This window comes from Amblyraja radiata, unplaced genomic scaffold, assembly GCF_010909765.2.
Source record: "Amblyraja radiata isolate CabotCenter1 unplaced genomic scaffold, sAmbRad1.1.pri S88, whole genome shotgun sequence".
NCBI classification, from domain to species: Eukaryota; Metazoa; Chordata; class Chondrichthyes; order Rajiformes; family Rajidae; genus Amblyraja; species Amblyraja radiata.
This window is the reverse complement of record NW_022630171.1, coordinates 221191-231234: the sequence shown is the minus strand read 5'-3', so window position 1 is coordinate 231234 and position 10044 is coordinate 221191.

Sequence of the window (10044 nt, the reverse complement as noted above, 5' to 3'; positions counted from 1 at the left end):
ACACACTAACTCCACATATCTTGTTTTTTATTCAACGCGCTGCTCTGTAACAAATCGACAAATTCAATGAAAAGGTGATTTTTAAAAAATAAAACCGATAAAAAATATAATAAAGGGTTTATTCTGGAAGCGAAGTGGCTCTGGCGGAGTTTAATCTTGTCTGAAACGAGAGCAAGTTGGGGACGCGTAGGGTCCCAGTTACACGGGAACACGTTCCCCAACTCAATATTCCACCACTCACCCATAGCCCCCAACACAATATTCCACCTCACCCATAGCCCCCAACACAATATTCCACCACTCACCCATAGCCCCCAACACAATATTCCACCACTCACCCATAGCCCCCAACCCACTATTCCACCACTCACCCATAGCCCCCAACACAATATTCCACCACTCACCCATAGCCCCCAACACAATATTCCACCACTCACCCATAGCCCCCAACACAATATTCCACCACTCACCCATAGCCCCCAACACAATATTCCACCACTCACCCATAGCCCCCAACACAATATTCCACCACTCACCCATAGCCCCCAACACAATATTCCACCACTCACACATAGCCCCCAACACAATATTCCACCACTCACCCATAGCCCCCAACACAATATTCCACCACTCACCCATAGCCCCCAACACAATATTCCACCACTCACCCATAGCCCCCAACACAATATTCCACCACTCACCCATAGCCCCCAACACAATATTCCACCTCTCACCCATAGCCCCCAACACAATATTCCACCACTCACCCATAGCCCCCAACACCTCAGCCCCTCCTCATCTCAGACCCAAATGGCCACAGATTCACACAACTCTCTGGGTGGAAACGTTTCTCCTCGTCTCAGTCTTAAATGGCCTCCCCTTTATTCTAAGACTGTGTGTGGCCCCTGGTTCTGGACTCGCCCAACATTGGGAACATTTTTCCTGCATCTGGCTTGTCCAGTCCTTTGGTAATCTTATATGTTTCTATAAGCCCCCCCCCCCCCCCTCATCCTTCTAAACTCCAGTGAATACAAGCCTCGGACAGAGAGAGAGACAGAGAGAGAGAGACAGAGGGGGGGGGAAAAGATTGAACAGGAACCTGAGGGGCAACTTTTCCACACTTTTCGAGGGTGGTGGGTGTATGGAACGAGCTGCCGGAGGTAGTTGAGGCTGGGACTATCACAACACTTGGACAGGTACATGGATAGGACAGGTTTGGAGGGATATGGGCCAAACGCACGCGGGCAGCAGGTGGGACTAGTGTAGACGGGGCATGTTGGTCGGGGTGGGACTAGTGTAGAAGGGGCATGTTGGTCGGGGTGGGACTAGTGTAGACGGGGCATGTTGGTCGGGGTGGGACTAGTGTAGATGGGGCATGTTGGTCGGGGTGGGACTAGTGTAGACGGGGCATGTTGGTCGGGGTGGGACTAGTGTAGATGGGGCATGTTGGTCGGGGTGGGACTAGTGTAGACGGGGCATGTTGGTCGGGGTGGGACTAGTGTAGACGGGGCATGTTGATCGGGGTGGGACTAGTGTAGATGGGGCATGTTGGTCGGGGTGGGACTAGTGTAGACGGGGCATGTTGGTCGGGGTGGGACTAGTGTAGATGGGGCATGTTGGTCGGGGTGGGACTAGTGTAGGTGGGGCATGTTGGTCGGGGTGGGACTAGTGTAGATGGGGCATGTTGGTCGGGGTGGGACTAGTATAGATGGGGCATGTTGGTCGGGGTGGGACTAGTGTAGACGGGGCATGTTGGTCGGGGTCGGACTAGTGTAGATGGGTATACGCAGTCATGAGTATAGAGTGAGTACAGCAGGGGGCTGAGCACTCATTAGTATAGAGTGAGTACAGCAGGGGGCTGAGTCCCCTTGTCCTGGACTTCCCCAACATCGGGAACAATCTTCCTGCATCTAGCCTGTCCAACCCCTTAAGAATTTTGTAAGTTTCTATAAGATCCCCCCCTCAATCTTCTAAAATCTAGCGAGTACAAGCCGAGTCTATCCAGTCTTTCTTCATATGAAAGTCCTGCCATCCCAGGAATCAGTCTGGTGAACCTTCTCTGTACTCCCTCTACGGCAAGAATGTCCTTCCTCAGATTAGGAGACCAGAACTGTACGCAATACTCCAGGTGTGGTCTCACCAAGACCCTGTACAACTGCAGTAGAACCTCCCTGCTCCTAGACTCAAATCCTTTTGCTATGAAGCTTAATTTTACTCCTACTTTCTATGTTTTTATCCTTTTTGTTTTTATTTATACACTGAATGGAAACTGATCGAGCAACGGTTTTTCGTTTCCTCTGTGTGTGTGTGTGTGCGAGTACTCGGGGGAAATGATATTAGAGGAATACTGATACTGGATACGGAATACCGAACACTGAATACTGACTTGACATCCCAGGGGGTGGCAGCGGCCATCTTTGATCAAGGCGCTTCTCCATTGAAGCCCAGGGGAGGCGGCCATCTTTGATCAAGGGCGCTTCTCCATTGAAGCCCAGGGATGGTGGCCATCTTTGATCAAGGGCGCTTCTCCATTGAAGTCAATGTGGGGGGGGGGGGGAGAGGCAGTCTAAGGATGGTGGCCATCTTTGATCAGGGCACATCTCCATTGAAGTCAATGAGAGGTGAAGAAACCCAGGGTGGCTGCGGCCATCTTTGCTACTGGCAGTCTTCTCCATTGAAGGTGGTGGTGGTGGTGGGCCTGATCTCAGACAACGATGAGAAGGTCTACCTGGAGGAGGTGGCTGGTCTAGCACTCTGGTGCCAGGATAACAGCCTCCTCTTGAACGTCAACAAAAACGAAGGAGCTGATACATAGATACATAGACAACAGGTGCAGGAGTAGAGGCCATTCGGCCCTTCGAGCCTGCACCATTCGCCATTCAATATGATCATAGCTGATCATCCAACTCAGTATCCTGTACCTGCCTTCTCTCCATACCCCCTGATCCCTTTAGCCACAAGGGCCACATCTAACTCCCTCTTAAATATAGCCAATGAACTGTGGCCTCAACTACCTTCTGTGGCAGAGAATTCCAGAGATTCACCACTCTCTGTGTGAAATAAATGTTTTTCTCATCTCGGTTTTAAAAGATTTCCCCCTTATCCTTAAGCTGTGACCCCTTGTTCTGGACTTCCCCAACATCGGGAACAATCTTCCTGCATCTAGCCTGTCCAACCCCTTAAGAATTTTGTACGTTTCTGTAAGATCCCCCCCTCAATCTTCTAAATTCTAGCGAGTACAAGCCGAGTCTATCCAGTCTTTCTTCATGTGAAAGTCCTGACATCCCAGGAATCAGTCTGGTGAACCTTCTCTGTACTCCCTCTATGGCAAGAATGTCTTTCCTCAGATTAGGAGACCAAAACTGTACGCAATACTCCAGGTGTGGTCTCACCAAGACCCCGTACAACTGCAGTAGAACCTCCCTGCTCCTAGACTCAAATCCTCTATGGCAAGAATGTCTTTCCTCAGATTAGGAGACCAAAACTGTACGCAATACTCCAGGTGTGGTCTCACCAAGACCCTGTACAACTGCAGTAGAACCTCCCTGCTCCTAGACTCAAATCCTTTTGCTATGACATGTTATAGGCATGATAAAATACATGGTTACATCACCAAAGTATAAAACATAACATCCATATTTAAAACGCATCGATATAAATAGAAGTCTACATTGCATCTCAGACAACCACGAGTAGGCCTACCGGGAGGAGGTGGCTGATCTAGCACTCTGGTGCCAGGACAACAGCCTCCTCTTGAACGTCAAGAGCTGATCGTGGGCTTTAGGGGGGCACATACATCACCTGAGGACGTACACTCCATTGAGGATAAATGGGGATCCTGTGGATAGGGTGAACTGTTTTAAATGTCCACATCTCCGAGGATATGACACAGGGCTCAGCACTCGTGAGTAAAGCAAGGCAGCGCCTTTACCACCTCAGGCAATTGAGGACATTCAGAGCGTCTCCGAGGATCCTCCAGAGCTTCTCTACTCAGGGGCGGTGGGAAGCATCTTGTCCGGGGAACATTACCGTCTGGTTTGGGAATAGCTCTGGCCAAGGGACAAGAAGGCTCTGCAGAGAGTAGCGTGCGTTCCTACATACTACACTTGGGCTCCCTGTACCACCTATTCACCAGCAGGTGCAGATTCAGAGCCAGCAACATCATGGGGGACCCCTTCCCCCCCCAGCCACAGACTGTTCCAGCTGCTACGTTCGGGCAAACGCCTCTGTTGCCGTGCGGTGAGAAGGGAGAGGTGGAGGAGTTTCTTCCCAGAGGCCATTCGGACTGTAAACGCCAGGGACTGACTCTACTGAACGTTTTTCCTTCCAATATTTAATATGTGAAAGAATATGCGAGTTATGGTTGTGTTTATAGTTTGTTTGGTTGGTTTGTCTTTTTGCACAAAAGTCCGCGAGCATTCATAGAAACATAGACAATAGGTGCAGGAGTAGAGGCCATTCGGCCCTTCGAGCCTGCACCATTCGCCATTCCATACGATCATGGCTGATCATCCAACTCAGTATCCTGTACCTGCCTTCTCTCCATACCCCCTGATCCCCTTAGCCACAAGGGCCACATCTAACTCCCTCTTAAATATAGCCAATGAACTGTGTGGCCTCAACTACCTTCTGTGGCAGAGAATTCCACAGATTCACCACTCTCTGTGTGTGAAAAAAAATGTTTTTCTCATCTCGGTCCTAAAAGATTTCCCCCTTATCCTTAAAATTTGATGATGGAGTTCACACAGTGACTGGCTACGCAGTCATGAGTATAGAGTGAGTACAGCAGGGGGCTGAGCACTCATTAGTATAGAGTGAGTACAGCAGGGGGCTGAGCACTCATTAGTATAGAGTGAGTACAGCAGGGGGCTGAGCACTCATTAGTATAGAGTGAGTACAGCAGGGGGCTGAGCACTCATTAGTATAGAGTGAGTACAGCAGGGGGCTGAGTCCCCTTGTCCTGGACTTCCCCAACATCGGGAACAATCTTCCTGCATCTAGCCTGTCCAACCCCTTAAGAATTTTGTAAGTTTCTATAAGCCAAGTCTATCTTCATATGAAAGTCCTGACATCCCAGGAATCAGTCTGGTGAACCTTCTCTGTACTCCCTCTATGGCAAGAATGTCCTTCCTCAGATTTGGAGACCAAAACTGTACGCAATACTCCAGGTGTGGTCTCACCAAGACCCTGTACAACTGCAGTAGAACATCCCTGCTCCTATACTCAAATCATTTTGCTATGAAAGCTAACATACCATTGGCTTTCTTCACTGCCTGCTGCACCTGCATGCCTACTTTCAATGACTGGTGTACCATGACACCCAGGTCTCGCTGCATCTCCCCTTTTCCTAGTCGGCCACCATTTAGATAATAGTCTGCTTTCCTGTTTTTGCCACCAAAATGGATAACCTCACATTTATCCACATTATACTGCATCTGCCATACATTTGCCCACTCACCCAGCCTATCCAAGTCACCTTGCAACCTCCTAGCATCCTCCTCACAGCTAACACTGCCCCCCAGCTTCGTGTCATCCGCAAACTTGGAGATGTTGCCTTCAATTCCCTCGTCCAGATCATTAATATATATTGTAAATAGCTGGGATCCCAGCACTGAGCCTTGCGGTACCCCACTAGTCACTGCCCGCCATTGTGAAAAGGACCCGTTTACTCCTACTCTTTGCTTTTCACTGCACATCTGGTTATGTGTATAATAATAATAATAATACATTTTATTTATGGGCGCCTTTCAAGAGTCTCAAGGACACCTTATAAAAATTGAGCAGGTAGAGGAAAAACATGTAAGTGGAATGAAATAAATAGTAGAGACATGACTAGTACACAAAGTAAAGACAGAATACAATTAAAAACACAATATGAGGCAATTCATGCACAGATGAAAAGGGAGGGGGACGTGGGGCTAAGGATAGGCAGAGGTGAAGAGATGGGTCTTGAGGCGGGACTGGAAGATGGTGAGGGACACGGAATTGCGGATCAGTTGGGGGAGGGAGTTCCAGAGCCTGGGAGCTGCCCTGGAGAAGGCTCTGTCCCCAAAACTGCGGAGGTTGGACTTGTGGATGGAGAGGAGACCGGCTGATGTGGATCTGAGGGACCGTGAGGGTCGGTAGGGGGAGAGGAGGTCAATGAGATATGGGGGGGACAGATGGTGGAGGGCTTTGTAGGTGAGGACCAGGATTTTGTAGGTGATCCGGTGGGAGATGGGAAGCCAGTGAAGTTGTTTGAGGACTGGAGTGATGTGATGCCAGGATTTGGTGTGGGTGATGAGTCGGGCGGCTGCGTTCTGGACCAGTTGGAGTCGGTTGATGTAGGTGGAGCTGATGCCAAGGAGAAGTGAGTTGCAATAGTCCAGTCGGGAGGAGATGAAGGCATGGATGAGTCTTTCAGCAGCGGGAGGTGTGAGAGAGGGTCTGAGTTTGGCGATGTTGCGGAGGTGAAAGAAGGAAGTTTTAATGACATGGCGGATGTGAGGCTCAAGGGAGAGGGTGGAATCAAAGATCACGCCAAGGTTGCGGGCCTGGGGAGATGGGGAGACAGTGGTGCCGTCGATGGTGAGAGTGGGGTTATTGATTTTGATCTCTCTCTCTCCCTCTCTCTCCTCCACCATTTATCTCTCTCTCTCCCCTCCACCATTTCTCTCTCTCTCTCCCACCTCTCTCTCTTCTCTGCCCCCTCCGCCATCTCACTCACTCTCTCTCTCTCCCACTTTTTCTCTCCCATTTCCCTGCCCCCACTCTTTCTCCTCTCTCTCTCTCCCCCACTCCCCCTCTCAATCCCAAGCCCCTCTCTCTCCCCCGTCTCTGCCCCCTCTCTCTCTCTCCCCTCTCTCAATCTTTCTCCCTCTCGCCACCTCTCACTCCTTCCCTCTCTGCCTCTCTCCCGTCCCTCTCTCTCCCCCTCTCTCTCTCCCCCTCTCTCTCTCCCCCTCTCTCTCTCCCTCCCTCTCTCCCCGCTCTCTCTCCCCCTTCCTGACCCCTCCCTTTCCCCCTCTCTCACTCTCTCTCTCCCCCTCTCTTATTCCCCCATCCCCCTCTCTCTCTCCCTGTCTCTCTCTCCCCATCTCTCCCTACTCCCCTCCTCTCTCTCTCTCGCTTCTTCTCTCCCCCTCTCCCTCTCCCCCTTTCTCTATCCCCCTGTCTGTCCCTGCTCCCTCTCCATCCCTCCCTCTCCCCCTCTCTCTCCCCGTGTCTCTCTCTCCCCATCTCTCTCTATCCCCCCTCCTCTCTTCCTCATCCCTTTCACCCCATCACTCTCCCCATTTCTCTCTCCCCGTCTCTCTCTCCGCCTCTCTCCTCTCTCTCCCCATCCCCCACCGCTCTCTCTCTCTCTCCACGTACCTCACCTTGTCTCCCCGTATTGCCTGTTTAATTATCTCCTGTTGTGCTTTAAACATGACCCGATCCTCTTGCTGCTCATCTTTGCTACGTTGTACTTCTTCACTTTAATGTTTAAACTGTCCCTGACGTCCCTTGTCAGCCACGGTCGCCCCTTTCACCCCTTGGAATCTTTCTTCATCTGTGGAATGAACTGATCCTGCACCTTGTGTATTATTCCCAGAAATACCTGTCATTGTTGTTCCACTCTCTCTCTCATCCCTGCTAGTGGAACTTTCCAGCAACTTTGGCCAGCTTCTCCCTCCCTCCCTCCCTCCCTCCCTCCCTCCCTCCCTCCCTCCCTCCCTCCCTCCCTCCCTCCCTCCCTCCCTCCCTCCCTCCCTCCCCTCCCTCCCTCCCTCATCCCTCCTCCCTCCCTCCCTCCTCCCTCCCTCCCTCCCTCCCTCCCTCCCTTCCTCCCTCCCTCATGGGTCCGACGGTGAATGTCAGGAGCCGGAGCCGGAGAGACTGCGGCCGCCTCTGTGATGGATGGATGGATGGAGGGATGGATGGATGGAGGGAGGGAGGGAGGGAGGGAGGGAGGGAGGGAGGGAGGGAGGGAGGGATGGAGGGATGGAGGGATGGAGGGATGGAGGGAGGGATGGATGGAGGGATGGAGGGATGGATGGATGGATGGATGGATGGATGGATGGATGGATGGATGGATGGATGGATGGATGGATGGATGGATGGATGGATGGATGGATGGATGGATGGATGGATGGAAGGAAGCAAGCGCTCAGGGCGGGGATTTATTAATGAGCCGAAACACTGAGGTGAGCGGATATTTCACCGCGCTCTTCACCTGCTCCCTGAACTTGGACTGGGTCACCGCGTAAATAAATGTGTTGGTGCAGCAGCTGAGATTCCTCAGCAAATACCCGACGTAGTGAAAGATATATTGAGAATCATTCAGATCATTTCCAATTCCTGTGATCTGATAATAGACGAAGTCTACAACCAGCGTCATCCACAGGAGGATGAAGCTGCCGGAGATGGTGAAGAGTAAAACCATAGACCTCCTCCTGCTCTCCATCTCCGGGTCACTGCTGTTCTCCCCCTTGCTCTCACCCCTCAGCCCCTTACGGACCCGACTGGCCACTAAAATGTGCCGGACTGTCAGAGCGTTGAGCAGCAGGATTACAGCGAAAGGGAGGAACGGAGTTAAAACCGTGTCGATCCAGTCAAATGCCACCCACCCGGGGTCAGTGAAATAACTGTCCACCATGTCACAGAACCACGGGACATTGTCGATGATTCTCCAGGGTTCCACCGTGAAGTAGCGGGGAATGTTTTTCACACAGAACAGGACGCCGGCTGTTGCCAGAACCACAGCCGCAGTTTTCCCGGTGCAATATTTAGTTTTCAGCTTCTGGCAACAAATGGCGACAAAGCGATCAAAGGTGAAAGTGACGGTGAACCAGACAGAACAGTCTGTAGCTGCAGCCTTCAGTACATCGTTAACACGGCACACAGGGTAGATGGACAGGAAACTCCAATAAAGTAATGATATCGGAGCTGATTCAAAATGACCTCGGTGATGAGGACCAGTAGATCGGCCGCTGCCATGGCCACCAGGTAACGAGTGGTGCAGGTGGAGAGGCCACACTTTCCCCGGGACAGGATCACAATCGCCACTAAATTCACTGCGGAAAGACAAGGGAACGGACACTGGGCATTTACTCAACACGGGGGGTCTCCGGGGCTGAACACCGGCTCGACTTTCAGCTGAAGATCAGGAGTGTTGGAGTCGGTGCGCGGCTGCTGCAAGTTGAACAATGTCAGAGCCGGCTCCGACTGTGCCCGACCTGCCTGCCTGCTTCAGGGGAGAAGAGATAAGGCGACTGGCAGACGGGGTAAAGGGCAGAGAGGGAACGAGCAGCCACCCACCCGCTACATAGGCGCAATGGTCCTTTCTATAGTGAACCCTGCTGCTGCTCACAGTCTGTGATGGAGCCGCTTTCACAGACTTAACCGTGAGCGGCCGGCCCGTTTAACCAGGGCTCTGGGAACTCGGCATCTGATGGGGACGTGGAGGCTTCAACAGGGAAGGCAGGGACAACATGGGAATCCGGCAGCAGAGTGGCTCCGTTAATGGATTCATTCCACAGTGAGATCAGATCAGTAACAACACACACACACACACACACACACACACACACACACACACACACACACATACACACACACACACACACACACACACACACACAACACACACACACACACACACACACACACACACACACACACACACACACACACACACACACACACCGTAGATCCGCGGCCACTGTCCAGGAGATTGGATCCAATTATTGACCACAGGCTGTTGGTGGAATCGGACTGTGACAGACAGACTCCACATTCACACACAGTGTCACAGGAGCGAGTGGCTGTTCACTCTGATCAATAACTCACACACAGTGAACTTCACAATGTGAACCCCTCTCTCCCAGTCACACTGTCCCGGAGAGCTGCCTGCCTGCCTGCCTGTCCCGACCACTGGGACAACTCTGTACAAGGTGCCACTGAAGGGAAGAACAACATACTAGTGGCTCCCGGCCGGCAGCAGTGAGAGAAAAAGAGGCTTAGTTTCAGCTGTCTGAAAATAAGACAAATCACAGCAGCGTTAATTCACAAATATTTCACACA